This window comes from Mirounga angustirostris, unplaced genomic scaffold (genome assembly GCF_029215605.1).
Source record: "Mirounga angustirostris isolate CCGP_5_RB_7025 unplaced genomic scaffold, mMirAng1.0.hap1 SCAF_17, whole genome shotgun sequence".
NCBI lineage: Eukaryota > Metazoa > Chordata > Mammalia > Carnivora > Phocidae > Mirounga > Mirounga angustirostris.
In genome coordinates, this window is record NW_026991725.1 from 35,783,661 (window position 1) to 35,796,663 (window position 13,003).

The following is a 13,003-nucleotide window of genomic DNA, read 5'->3' on the forward strand; positions in this document are numbered from 1 at the left end:
AGAAGGAAGGAAGGAAGGAAGGAAGGAAGGAAGGAAGGAAAGAAGGAAAGAAGGAAGGGGAAGGGAGGGGAGGCGGGCATAGAAAGGAAGAAACAGTGAAAAGACAGCAAGCATTTTAGTTTTGTTTTCTAAACCAGGATATCTCAAACTTCTACTCTCCTCTTTTCAGCTCTTTTCTGCCCTATTCGTGCCTTCTTCTTTCCTTGAGGAGGAAGCCCTCATTCACAGGGTCCGCAGATGTTTTAGATGCCATCATATGAACCCAAGGTCAAGCTTATGAATAGGCAGACTGCACCTCTGGACCTTTTGTGGGCACCCAGAAGCCTCCCGGGCTGCCTACCCAAAGATTTCCTCCCCACGTCTCTGTCCCAGGGTCATCATATAATTTCTTTTCTGAAGGCTTTCCAAGTTTTTGAGCTCCAGAGTCAAATGTTAAAGCTTCTATACTTAAACCTCTGGGAGTCGGAATGCTTTAAGCCATTATCACAAACACCTAAAGGGAAGTACTTGAAAAATGAGAGCAAGATTAAAACCTGATGGGGTGAGGAATGAAATGGGGAAAGGGAAGGAGAGACACCAAAAGAGGAGGGAGGGTGCCAAGACAAATCCCACCTCCCTGCCAAATGTCTCAAAGGTACTAAGTGAAGTGAGAGATGCTTCTGCTTCTACCAAGCATTTCTGAAACCAATACTTTCCATGGGAATACCCCCCAAAAAGGGGGATATGATGTTGCAGTTGATGTATTCATATATATTCATATATACATTCATTGAAACATAATCAAAACCTTCCCATCTCAATTTGGAAATGGGTTCAGTTTTCTGCAGTTGTTAGTGGCAGCCCATTCTTTATTGGAGCTTGTTTGTGCTGGTAAACTCCCTGGCGACAGAGCAGAGCCTTCTGAGATCATGTGGTAAGGTCAATTTCTAGAACTCTTCCCATTTTTTCTGATGCAATCAAGTGTAACAATGTTGTATCCTAGTAAACATGGAAATGGAGCAAAGGAAACATTACTCTATTTCTGAAAATAATAGACCACATTGGGACTCAGGTTTGAATCTAGGAACCTGCTTGAAGACTTTATTTTATACCAGGTCTCTTATATTGTTTGCCTACAGATGAAAAAATTAGGAAGAACAGGAGCCAGCCTTGTAAAACCCATTATGTATTCAGTTGTACAGATTTCAGAATGGACAGGTGCCAAAACAGGCTGAAAACATATCTGATCTTTGGTCATTCTAACTGCCCTTCCTATGTAGGGAGGGCTGAATATGATCTCCTGTTATGCAAATGTCTTTCCTTTTCCTGCTGATCTTTCTGGCTGGGTGGCAGAGAGGAAAGACCCTCTTCTTATTATTAAATCACTCAGCACTGGTATCTCTGGACATCTATTTCTTCATGTATAAAATAAGAGAATTATATTAGGTAACGCCTAAGCTCTTAGGAATATGGAACTAAAGAAATACTTTTAAACTTTGGTTTTTTTATTTTCATTTAAGTCTGCACTTAGAGCTAAGTACACAGCTTTTTGTTGTTGTTGTTTTAAGAAAACAACTGTGATTCTTCCCTACCAGAGCACATAACTAAATTTCCTTTTCTGTTTTTAAATTGTGGTAAGAATACCTAACATGAGATCTACCCTTTTAACAGATTGTAAGTGTACAATACAGAAGCATTATCTAGCGGCACGATATTGCACAGCTGATCTCTAGCACTTATTCATCTTGCATAACTGAATTTTTACACCTATAGATTAGCCAGTCCTCATTTTCCCCCTGGCAACTATCATTCTATTCTTTGCTGTAAGTGGAATCATGCAGAATTCGGCCTTCTGAGACTGGCTTATTTCACTTAGTATAAAGTCCAAATTTCATCTATGTTGTCACATACTGTAGGATTTCCTTCTTTTTTTTTTTTAAGGTTGAATAATATTCCATTGTACGTATATACTTAATGTACATACATTGCTTCATCCATACTTCCACTGATGGACATTTAATTTGTTCCTACATTTTGGCTATGGTGACTAGTGCAGCGATGAATATGGGAGTGCAGATACCTTTTCAAGATCCTGATTTCAACTCTTTGGCATAGATTCAGGAGAAAATGAAATATTTGCTTGGTGCCTCATTCACTAACATTAAATCATCGGTATCAGGAATCATGAAGTTAAGCCTTTAACAACAACAACAAAATGGTAAGGCAGGGTCTCTGGTAATTTAGAGGAAGACTGATTTAGAGGTATGAAGTGCTTGCATTGTGTCAGAAGTTGAGTCAAGTGATTCACATCTACCGCACCATCTGATCTCTACTGCAACCAGGGGTTTGGGGAAGAGAAACTGAGACTCAGGTTGAGAAACTTCCCTGAAGGCTCACAGATCTTAGCAACATAGACAGCCTCCAAATCCCAGGCAGGCACACTCTATACTTTTCATACCATGTATTTTCAATACCACATATTCATAGCCATTTGGCTGTGGCGTTATTGATGTTGCCAGAATGTCCAAACATCAATATTTCCACTCCTGTTCAAAAAATAAATACATAAATAAAGTCTCTGTTCACAAGCTATCTACAAAAACTAAAGACAGCCTTGCTGGAGAAAACAATTCACTTTAATTTTTAAAACATTTTTGAAGTATTCATATTGCATTATTAAATGACATTTAATAATAAAATAGCAGATTAAAAGATTCTCCTGGGGTTGTGTTACATTTCAAATAGAGATAGATACAGAAAGACAGATTCAACATGCTTCCTACATGTATCTACGGCTTGCTCCGTAACGTTTGGAAAAGTTTTGGGTGGAGATAAGAAGTAAGCTTTTGAATGTCAGAGGTAAGGATTGACACCGTGAACTCGATTTTCTCAGCCAAACACGTTACTCCGTCTAGACCTGTGCTTAAGGTCGACTTTTTGAACTAAAGCCCTCTGAGAAGAACACTCTGAGGCTTATGTCAATATATGATGATTAAATGCCTTGGCATTTTTAAGTATTTTACTAAACATTGGAGATTAAGAAAACCAGGCATCATAAATCTCCTCATCCATGGCCTACATATGGTCTAATAATAGAATTAAGAATTTGAAACATTTTAATCCTTTCAACTGGGGGAAAATGAACTCATACCGCTGGTCGGCAGAAGTTCTTCTCTACTCCGACTGATGGTTGGCGGTGCACTTTCACTGACTGCAATGAAGATGTTTTAAGGCAGCTCTAAGCAGAACTAGGCAATTTACAAGATTTTCTCTGAGAGTACGACGAGATGGGGGTCAAAGCTTCCTCTTGTTAAGTGCTCGCATGTTGTTGAGAAAGGAAGCAAAGTAAACACAGAGGTTTGGGATTTCACTGTATACAAGACTGTAGCTATGTGTCAGCATTACACGGTGAGTCAAAGTGCTATTGGTCAGTTTCTTATTTTCTACAATTTCCTTTTTTTAATTCCCATTTGATGAAATGTTCTCAGTAGAACCTGCTTGTGACAAGCCTGATGTGGAATGATGGAAAACAAAGTAATGACTTGTTCTTTAAGAAAGTCTCTTTTGATGATAACATCATTATAATTTGTAAAATTAAAAGCCTGTAACTTAGACAGAATTGTCTGTGCTGGGACTAATTCTTCCATAAAGGGTTCACTGTGGTCCTCTATTATTACAGGTGTCTAATTCCTATCTCCATGCTTGCCTAAAGCTGAGTGGGTGTGAGGGGGGAAGGGATGGTCTCTCATTCATAAGAATTCAGCCCACCGGGGTGGCCAATTGTCAAATCACACCTTGTAAGTTTCCTTCTCACTTTTCAGTTACTCCAAACATAAGTCACTGTGCCCACTTCAGCATAGATCACCCTTCCCCACTTCCTACATTTAGAAACTGTCTTTATTCCACAGCACACACACACAAAATAGGACTTGTGCTCTGTGCTCACTGTTTGCATAACATATTGCTAAAAATCTAGGTTTTAAAAAAAATGAATGATAATTGCCAAACATCATTTCCTTTGTTTTGACAAGTCAAGGGTGAAATGCAGTACCTCATTTCTACCAGCGGAGTCAAAATGACCCATAATGGAAGGAAAATGGATCGGGGATGAAATATCATAAGGACAAGTAAAACAGAAGTGATAATTAGGTAGGCCGCAAGTTCAAATTAATTCATTGTCCTCACTACAGATGTTTATCAAGTTATGATTTCAGTTAAAATGACAGCTACTTAACCAAAATTCCTTACACTTATCCTTCTATACTTTTTGTGAAGAGAATGATGCCAAACCTTTCTGGTCTGGACTATTTCTTCTAACCTTCAAATATAGCCCTAGAGTGGCTGACTTTGGAAGCAACAAAAATAGCACTACCGTCTACCACAAAATAGAATGTTTCTACTACTAGTCTGGTCCTCTTCTGACCAATCTGATTTGTGCAGGGGAGTATTCAAACTGGGATCTGAAAGGTGGGAAGAGGGATGGGAGATGCTTTTTCCTAATTCCAGAAAACAGATTTCTTCTCCACTCCTGTGAAATACACCTAAAGAAACAGTGGACTAGCCTGGCCACAAACTGCCTTATGTAAACCTATTTTGATTTTCCAACTGTCACGTGTTCGTTACAATGCCTTGCCTTAGAAATTCCCCAAAGATCTAGGAGAGGACAGATTAAAATGAATAAATAAATAAAAGAAAGAAAGAAAGGAAGGAAGGAAGAAAAGGGGGAAAGAGTGCAGCCCCATGTTTCCTTATTTGTGATATATTACAAAATCACTTCTGAAGTCCGTGCCAGGACCATGCTTGGGGCAAAGGGAAGGTTTGTCAGGGCAGGACTCCTCCTCTGACTGAGGTATTCTTTTGTATGGAAGACAAACCTCCTTTCGTTTTAATGACTTTGACAAGAGGTGGGGGAAAGGCGTTCATCATTTCTCACAAAGGTCTCATTGACAAAAGCTTATGATTTTTGTTCGAAAGCACTTCCTACCAAACAGCAAGACTTTGAAGTTTATTCTTTGTTCAGTCATGCTTGTTATGGTTTCTTGAAGAAGAAAAAGAAGAAAGACGAAAAACTCCTACCACATTTATGGCCAACTGTTTGTACATTTAAAATTTAAGAATACTTTTTTGCTTTAAGGACCACAAGTCAAGTATCAAATCCTCCTTTAGAGTTGTTTTTATCACACCTTCCATTGCTAGAACATAAAGTTAAGTAGCTGAGATTGAGTTCTCTGTCTGTGTAGTTTATTCCATTCTCATCTGAGTGTGTGTGTATGTGTGTGAGAGAGAGAGAGAGAGAGAGAGAGAGAATGTGTATTTATTGGTGTTATTCAGCATGGAAAATGTGAGCACACTTCTATAACTACCATCATTTCATTTTTTAGATCTATGTCCTTTTGATCCCCCAAATTCATAAAATTTCAAGGGAATGTTTAAAATTATTCCTCCTGTGATTTTTCACTTGTATTGATTTTTCTTTTGCATTATTTTAGACATTGCAACATTATAATTCAAATATAAATTAACCTTAATGAAGCCAGCAATGTCACTTTATTTTTTTTTTTTAAGATTTTATTTATTTGAGAGAGATTGAGAGCACAAGCGGGGTGGAGGGGCAGAGGAAGAGGGAGAGACAGACTCCCCACTGAGCAGGGAGCCCGATGTGGAGCTCCATCCCAGGATCCTGAGATCATGACCTGAGCCGAGGGCAGACACTTCACCGACTGAGCCACCCAGGCGCCCCCCAGCAGTGTCACTTTAAATTACTGATTTCTGGGAAAGGTTTTTTGTTTGTTTTTGGTATAAATTGCTCTAAGTATTTACCATGTGTTTAGGCCTGGTGACTTCTGTGGATATTTCGCTTTCTTCCTGTCGCTAAGTTGTGGTGGTCTAAAAATTGTTTGCGTTGTTCCAACCACCTGGCCCCCAGCTGTCCACTGGTTTTATGAAACCATGTTGAAAGCTCAGAGTGTAGAATACAAATTCCAGTCAAGGAATCAAAAGCGTCCTACAGAAGAAATGCAAATGCATGTGTCCTTTTGTGGCTCAAGGTGGAAGGCTGTGCCTTTGGTAGACACTTCATGAGCAATTTTATTTCAGACCACAGACATATTATAAAATCACTACAGAAGATTTCCTGTAGCTTGACACTCTGCGCCTTCAGCCAAATATACTAAATGTATTTTATTTCCTATTAACTTTCCTTTCATATTGAACTTTATATTGTAAACTACCTCCTTTTATTGTTATCCACCAAGGAGTGGTTTCTTGGCATAGAATGAGGGTGAAACATTGCCAAAGACATTTTTTGGCACAAGGCATCAATTAAAACTGATATACCAACCTAGTGAAGAGAGATTAGAGTATTTCCCAGCACTGTTTTCTCGATTATTTCAGAACAAAGCAACAGAATTGTATGTGCTGTTTCTTTGGAGTGGATGTCATGTCCGAAATTATTCTTTTGAACAAGGCACTCACATCGTCATTATCTGAGTGTTGCACTACCTATATTTAACATAATTCCTTGTGAAATGGATTGTTTTCTTCATCTCATGCTTTTTATTGTTTCTTTCCTTGTAGCTATTTTTAAAATTTGAAATGCAGATTAAAAGGAAAGTCAGTGCTATTTTTAAAATAGGTTGTAGTAAAAATACAAGATAAGAGATAGAAAATGGACACCGTTAAGTACATTTAACCTTAATAATATATCTGTTGTTGAAAATGACCTCAGAATTCAAATACTAAAATAAGGCTTCTGGGGAAGAGTTAGGAGCAAGGAAGGAATGATCAGAGGAAACTTTCTAGAACAGTTCAAATATGAGGTTGTTTAAATTCGTAGTAGATGATAATACCAACTTTAGTCAAGACTATTTGGCTTGGTTGTCTTTTGCAATGCATTTTTTCATATCTTAGCACTGTGAAAGCTAGTGGAGTGTGGTGTGTTGGCCTGGGCTTTGAAGTTAGAATATCTGAGTATAGAGCCCAGGTTCACCATTTTCTAGTTGTGTGATATTAGCTAGCTACATAACTTCTCTGTGTCTTCATTTCATCATCTAGAATCAGGAACAGTAACGGCAATTACCTATTGGGAGTCTCGTAGGATTCAGTGAGAAAATGTATGCAAAGCATGCAATGTGAAGTATTATGACATCATGGTAGAGAAATCTGCGACTGCCTTCAGTCCTAACTTCCTGGGATTTCTATTCATTAAGAAATCTCCCTTACTTCAATGGCAATCAAAATTATGCTCTGGAAATTGAAATTAACTCTTTTTTCTGCATTACACCAAGCAGGTTATTTGAGGGGTCGTCCCACTGCGAAACAACTAGACTTTAGAGAACACTCATTCTAGAGATACTAATGGCCACACATAAAGTGTGGATTGGACCTGGAATAGAAAGAGAGAGGGGAGTAACTCTCAGGGCAAATGTTAAGGGTAGTGCTGCCATTGAAACATGGAGCTGGAGCCAGCTACAGAGGGAAGAAAGATGAATCTAGAACTCTGGTGACCAGATGAGACCGCAATTTAGCAAATACTCCTGGACACCAGCAAGGCAAGTCTTCCTTGGAGGAAAAATATTCAATTTAGGTCTTCAGATACCACCCAGATTAAGATCTACCAATGAGCTCACATTCACTATCACCAAGCTCACAAAAAAGGCAAATCTCTATGAATGAAAATAACAGACACAAATAACAGAAAGATGAGCTAAGTAAGTGGGGGCCAATAAAAAATAAACTACAGCCCTACTCAGAGGTGGCCCTAAAGGGAAGCAGTCAAGGAAAAGACCTCCTCGTGGGCAGAATTTTGGCCAGTACACCTGATTATCCACTCTGCGTGAACAGAAAGATGGCCTGGAATAAGAATACACGTAGTCTCTGGGGCGCCTGGGTGGCTCAGTCGTTAAGCGTCTGCCTTCGGCTCAGGTCATGATCCCAGGGTCCTGGGATTGAGCCCCACATCGGGCTCTCTGCTCGGCGGAAAGCCTGCTTCTCTCTCTCTCTCACTCCCCCTGCTTGTGTTCCCTCTCTCGCTGTGCCTCTCTCTGTCAAATAAATAAATAAAATCTTTAAAAAAAAAAAAAGAATACACATAATCTCACAGGAAATTGTACATGGTTTGGCTGATCGGTTAGGGACTCAGAAATATTGGAAGACTGGGGACAGGAGTGCTGGGGAAGAGGCATGCCGATGACCCAACGGGAATGAATATAGAGTGAGCATCTTTGTATCTCATATTCATGTTGAGCAAAGATCAATGCCCATGCAGAGGAGACAACCAAGTTGACAGAATGATATAGCCAGTCAATCTCAGCCAGACTCTGACATACTTGGACATCTTAGTGCTTGAGTAATGGGCTTGTGTACAGAGGATAATGGCTGAGATGGAGCTAATGCACAGAATCAGAGCAAGGGTTGCTGACCTGCTAGTAACAGAGACCAAGGCTGTGGCCCACCCTCCCTTCTAGAGTCCACTTCCTCCAGTATAGCAGCCAGCCATTTGGTTACGAGTTGGAAATGGCAATATTTCATCTTGGCTTGGATTGATTCATACTCTGCCTATGAGTTTGCATTTTTTTGTGCAGGGTGGCTCACCATCACCAGTCTCCTTATTTACAACAAATAAGGTGTGGCAGTGGACACATGGCCACAGATCCACTGGTCCTACCACATACCACACCATCCAGAAGCCACTGGATTGAAAGAGCATGGCCTCTTAAAGATTCAGTCCAGATGCCAGCTTGAAGATGACACCCTACTAAGATGGAGTTCCATCCTCCATGATGGCTTGGTTTGGTAAGTACACACCTTAAACCAATGTCTCACATACGACGCTGTGTTCCCAGTAGGAGGAACTCATGGGCTTGGCAATCAAGGGCAGAAGTAGGAGTGGTCCCATTCACATGCTTGGTGACCCATGTGGAGAATGTGTGCTTCCCGTCCCTACAAATTTAGGCTCTGTGATCTAGACATCCTGAGTTTCAGAAGGGATGCTGTTGGCAGGGAAAATGCCGCTAAAATTAAAGCTAAAGCTGTCACATATAATTTTGATATCTTCATGACAGTGAACTGCAAGCATAGAGAGTCATTACCATGAGGAGGTAACACCATTGCTACAAAATAGGGTCAGGGAGGAAGATGTTTGTCACTGGGACATCTCTTGGTACCCTCATGTCCAGTTTTAACTATACATGGCTAAGCACCACCACCAACAACAACAACAACAAACAAACTCAAGGGCTCAGACACCTCAAGGATGAGAATCTGTGTCACCCCACTAGGCAAGCCACCCAGCCCCGCAGAAATGTTAAAGGAACGGAAAGAAGCCTAGAAAGGGTAATGGTGGAAAGACATGATGAGTATCAGTTACTGCCTTGGGATCAACCGTAGCAGCAGGGACTACAGCTAATCTTACTAACACTTCTTTTTCCAGCGCTGCTAAGGCTGTAATGGGGTGTGGGGATTTGGGGGGATGAGATGAATTTCATTCCTATTCGTTCCCTTACCTGTGCCAAGTACTCCATAATCAAGGTAACACACATATTATGTGACCTAACTCCCAGATATCTCCACGCTTCAAGGATCACACATCCTATTAGTGATTAAAAAAAAATCTGGGTTTTCTTTCTGCTCACAGGAAGTTGTCTTTTACCAAGTTTCCCTCTCGAAATGTTCTTGATAATCTAAGAAATACTTACACATCGCTCAAATCAGTCAGTCACCCCCCTGGAGTTGGGAAGCTAGTTTGCACTTTGTAGGTCACCCCTTAGTCTTGGAAGCATGGCTTCGATCATGTTCAAGCCGCTCCCTCTGCAAAACTGTATCTCTTAAGGCTCTACAGGCTGCAGGACACAGAAAACTCTTCTCAACCTGGCGCACACAGTAAGGGGGATTTATTGGCTTCCATACAGGAAGTCCACCTGTGGGAGGGGGGTGGGCTTCAGAAGTGATGAACCCTCTGTTTGAAAATATCATCAAGTACACATTTTCTTCTACTGTCTTCCTCCGTGTCCAGGGTGTTAGCTTCATCCTATGTCTCATTTGCTTCCATTCCCACTCCCGCTGGCCCAGCAGTCGTGGAAGTCGGCCGGCAGTGATAATGCCATGTGTTTCCTCCATCTTGTTAAACAAGAAAAAGTGTGTCTGACCCAGCCTTCCAAAGAACAGTACCAAGACTCAGCCTGACTGGTTGGCTGAAGTTACATGTCCGCTCCAGAATGAACATTTTTGTCCCCACCTCAAATTCTGATGTTGAAACCTAATCCCCACTGGGATGGTATCTGGAGGTTGGACCATTGGGAGGGGATGAGGAGCCTTTCTGAACGGGATTAGTGCCCTTATAAAAGAGATCCTGGAAAGCTCCCTCCCTGCATCTGCCACGTGAGAACAGAGGAAGCCAACTCACCAGACACTGAATGTGCCAAAGCCCTGATCCCGGATTTTCAGCTGCCAGAACTGTGAGAAATGAATTTCTGTCTTTATGAGTCACACAGATTCTGTAATAAAAGTCTGGACTGACCAAAACAATGCCCAACCTTGAACCAGTGGCTATGGCCAAGGAATAATATATTCTGAGAGACTGAATATAGGTCTCACCGCTTGAGCTAGGGTAGGCTCAATCTCACCAAAAATGTGCTTCGCTGAGGAGACGTGAACAAAGATAAATCTCGGAATTGTTAGGAAGTGAAAGTGGATGCCATATAGGAACAAGCAATGTTCACCAGAAGCACTTTTTTCCAAGCAAAGACAAGGCCCTCCACTTAGCTCCCCATGGAGCCGAAGACTAAAAAAATAACAGAACACAGAAAATTTACAAGCAAGGTAAAACCAAAAACATCTTAAAAATGAATTCTACATGTTACTGTAGTTGGACTCCATGGGTGAGTCTCTACCCCATTGAAGCTCCTTTGTGCTAGCTCTTCCTGAACTCTACTGTGATATGTGTCCGTGGGCATCTTGTGAAAATGCTGATTCTGGAGTGAGGCCCGAGACTCTGCGATTCTAACAAGTTCTCAGGTGATGTTGAAAACACTTGTCTGAGGTCAACACTTGCACAGCTTCTCTCCCTGTCTCCTGGTCCACTACCAAAGTGCTCACCCTGATTGCTTCTTCCAATTTCCTTGAATCACATGGAAAGATACACAGGTTCCTAAAATGAAATGCTTGGCGGAGTTTCAAGTTCAACTCCAAGAAAGACAAACTTCATGTTATTATGAGAAGAGTTTAACTTCTTGTTGTTTCTGATCTTTCCCTCTGATTGAAACTATTGCTTTATCCTGGCATATTCAGAGGAGTCTTAAAGCGTCTTTTCTAAAAACAAAGGTGTGTACTTAGTGATGAATTTAGACCTCTACAGCTAGAAGAAAAAAACAAAAAATACTATTACCTTTAAAAACTGCACAAAGACTTTAAAATGTAATTTTTCTGCATTTATCAGCTTTCAAAAATGTTGAGGTTCAGGATCTAGTCTCAATGAGAGCTATGTGTGTGTATGCTTATATTTATACATATATACATATGCACACACACACGTATGTACACATATATATGTACACACATGTGCATGTTTACCAGAACAAATTATGCCAACAGCTCATGATATCATGGTAATGTTTACTTCTCTCCTCCTTTCTCGCTCTCTCTCTCTCTTTTTTTTTTTTTTTTTTTTTGGAGTCTTTGGATAGCTGGCCTGGGAATCTAAATGGCATTTAGAGCGGTATTTCTATTTGAGGATGCATTTCAATTCTAATCAACCAACTTTACACCTGTTAAACACAATTCATCTGTAGAGAAAAGACCGACTCACAGGAAGGGAACTTCAGTACGGGTGGAATGGCCGCCTGCTTTAGTTGGGCGCAAACAGGAGGACCACTGAGGCATAGTTAAGTGGAGTCTGTAGTTAGATTTTCCCAGGGGAAGGGAGTTGGGAAATAATGTTAGTATCCAGCAATATTAGTTCTTGGTCATTCTACTTATACTGTTTATTTAAAGCAAGCTATTTGATATTTGATTCTCTTGCATTCCCAATCATATTTACTTGGCAACAGAGAAAAATATTTCTGAAAGAACCTCAAACTGGGGAGGGAATGGGCTTCAAAGGGAGAGCTTGCCATTGAATCTGGAGCCCGAAGTAATGCCTTTTCAGGTGTGGATGGCACTTCTTCCTTCTTGAGACTCTCATAGTGGTTCTACCTTTGTCTGTAATTAAAGGGCCAGAAGCTAGTTTTATATATAACTCAAGGCAACTGTAAAATATAAGTATATTTCCCCTGTGTTTAAATAAATGGAATAATTTGTCCCATAATCACATTGGTCTCTGTGAGCTCTTGAAGTTTTATTAAGGTGTAACTCGTGAGTCACACTATTACTTGGTTATTAAGCTTGAGTCTCATAGTACTTTTTAAAAATATGAATCCTAACTTTTGTAACTTTGAAGAATGGAAAGTTTTGAAGACAGATCACTATGGAAATCAGGTCCTGGGCCATATCCCTCTGGATCTGAGCACAGCCGATGCAGGATCGACCATGTGTTAGATAAAGAGTCAAGAGCAGGTAAGAATGCAGGCTAAGAACATGTAGGGTGAAGTTGGACCATCTGGGTGTAAATCCTGGCTCTGTCATCTACTGGCTAGTCACAGTGCCTTGCTAAAGGTGCCTAAAGTAACTGTACCTCGGTTTCCTCTGCTAGGAGACCAGAAAAAATGATAGCACCTTCCTTAGGGATGTCGGTGGAGTAAATAAAGAGGAAGCACTCAATAAATGTCAGAGATTGTTATCACCATGGTTCAGTGGTTCTTAACTAGGGGAGATTTTTACCCTCAGGGGACATCCAGCAATGTTAGGAGATATACTTGATCGTCAGGACTGCGAGTGGGGGCTGCCACTGGCATCTAGTGGGCGGAGGCCATCAATCCCACCAAACGTCCTCTGATGCGCAGGACAGCCCTCCATCACCACCACCACCAAAGAATTATCCTAAACAAATATGAACAGTGCCCAGGTTGTGATGCCAGGCCACAGCTCAAAA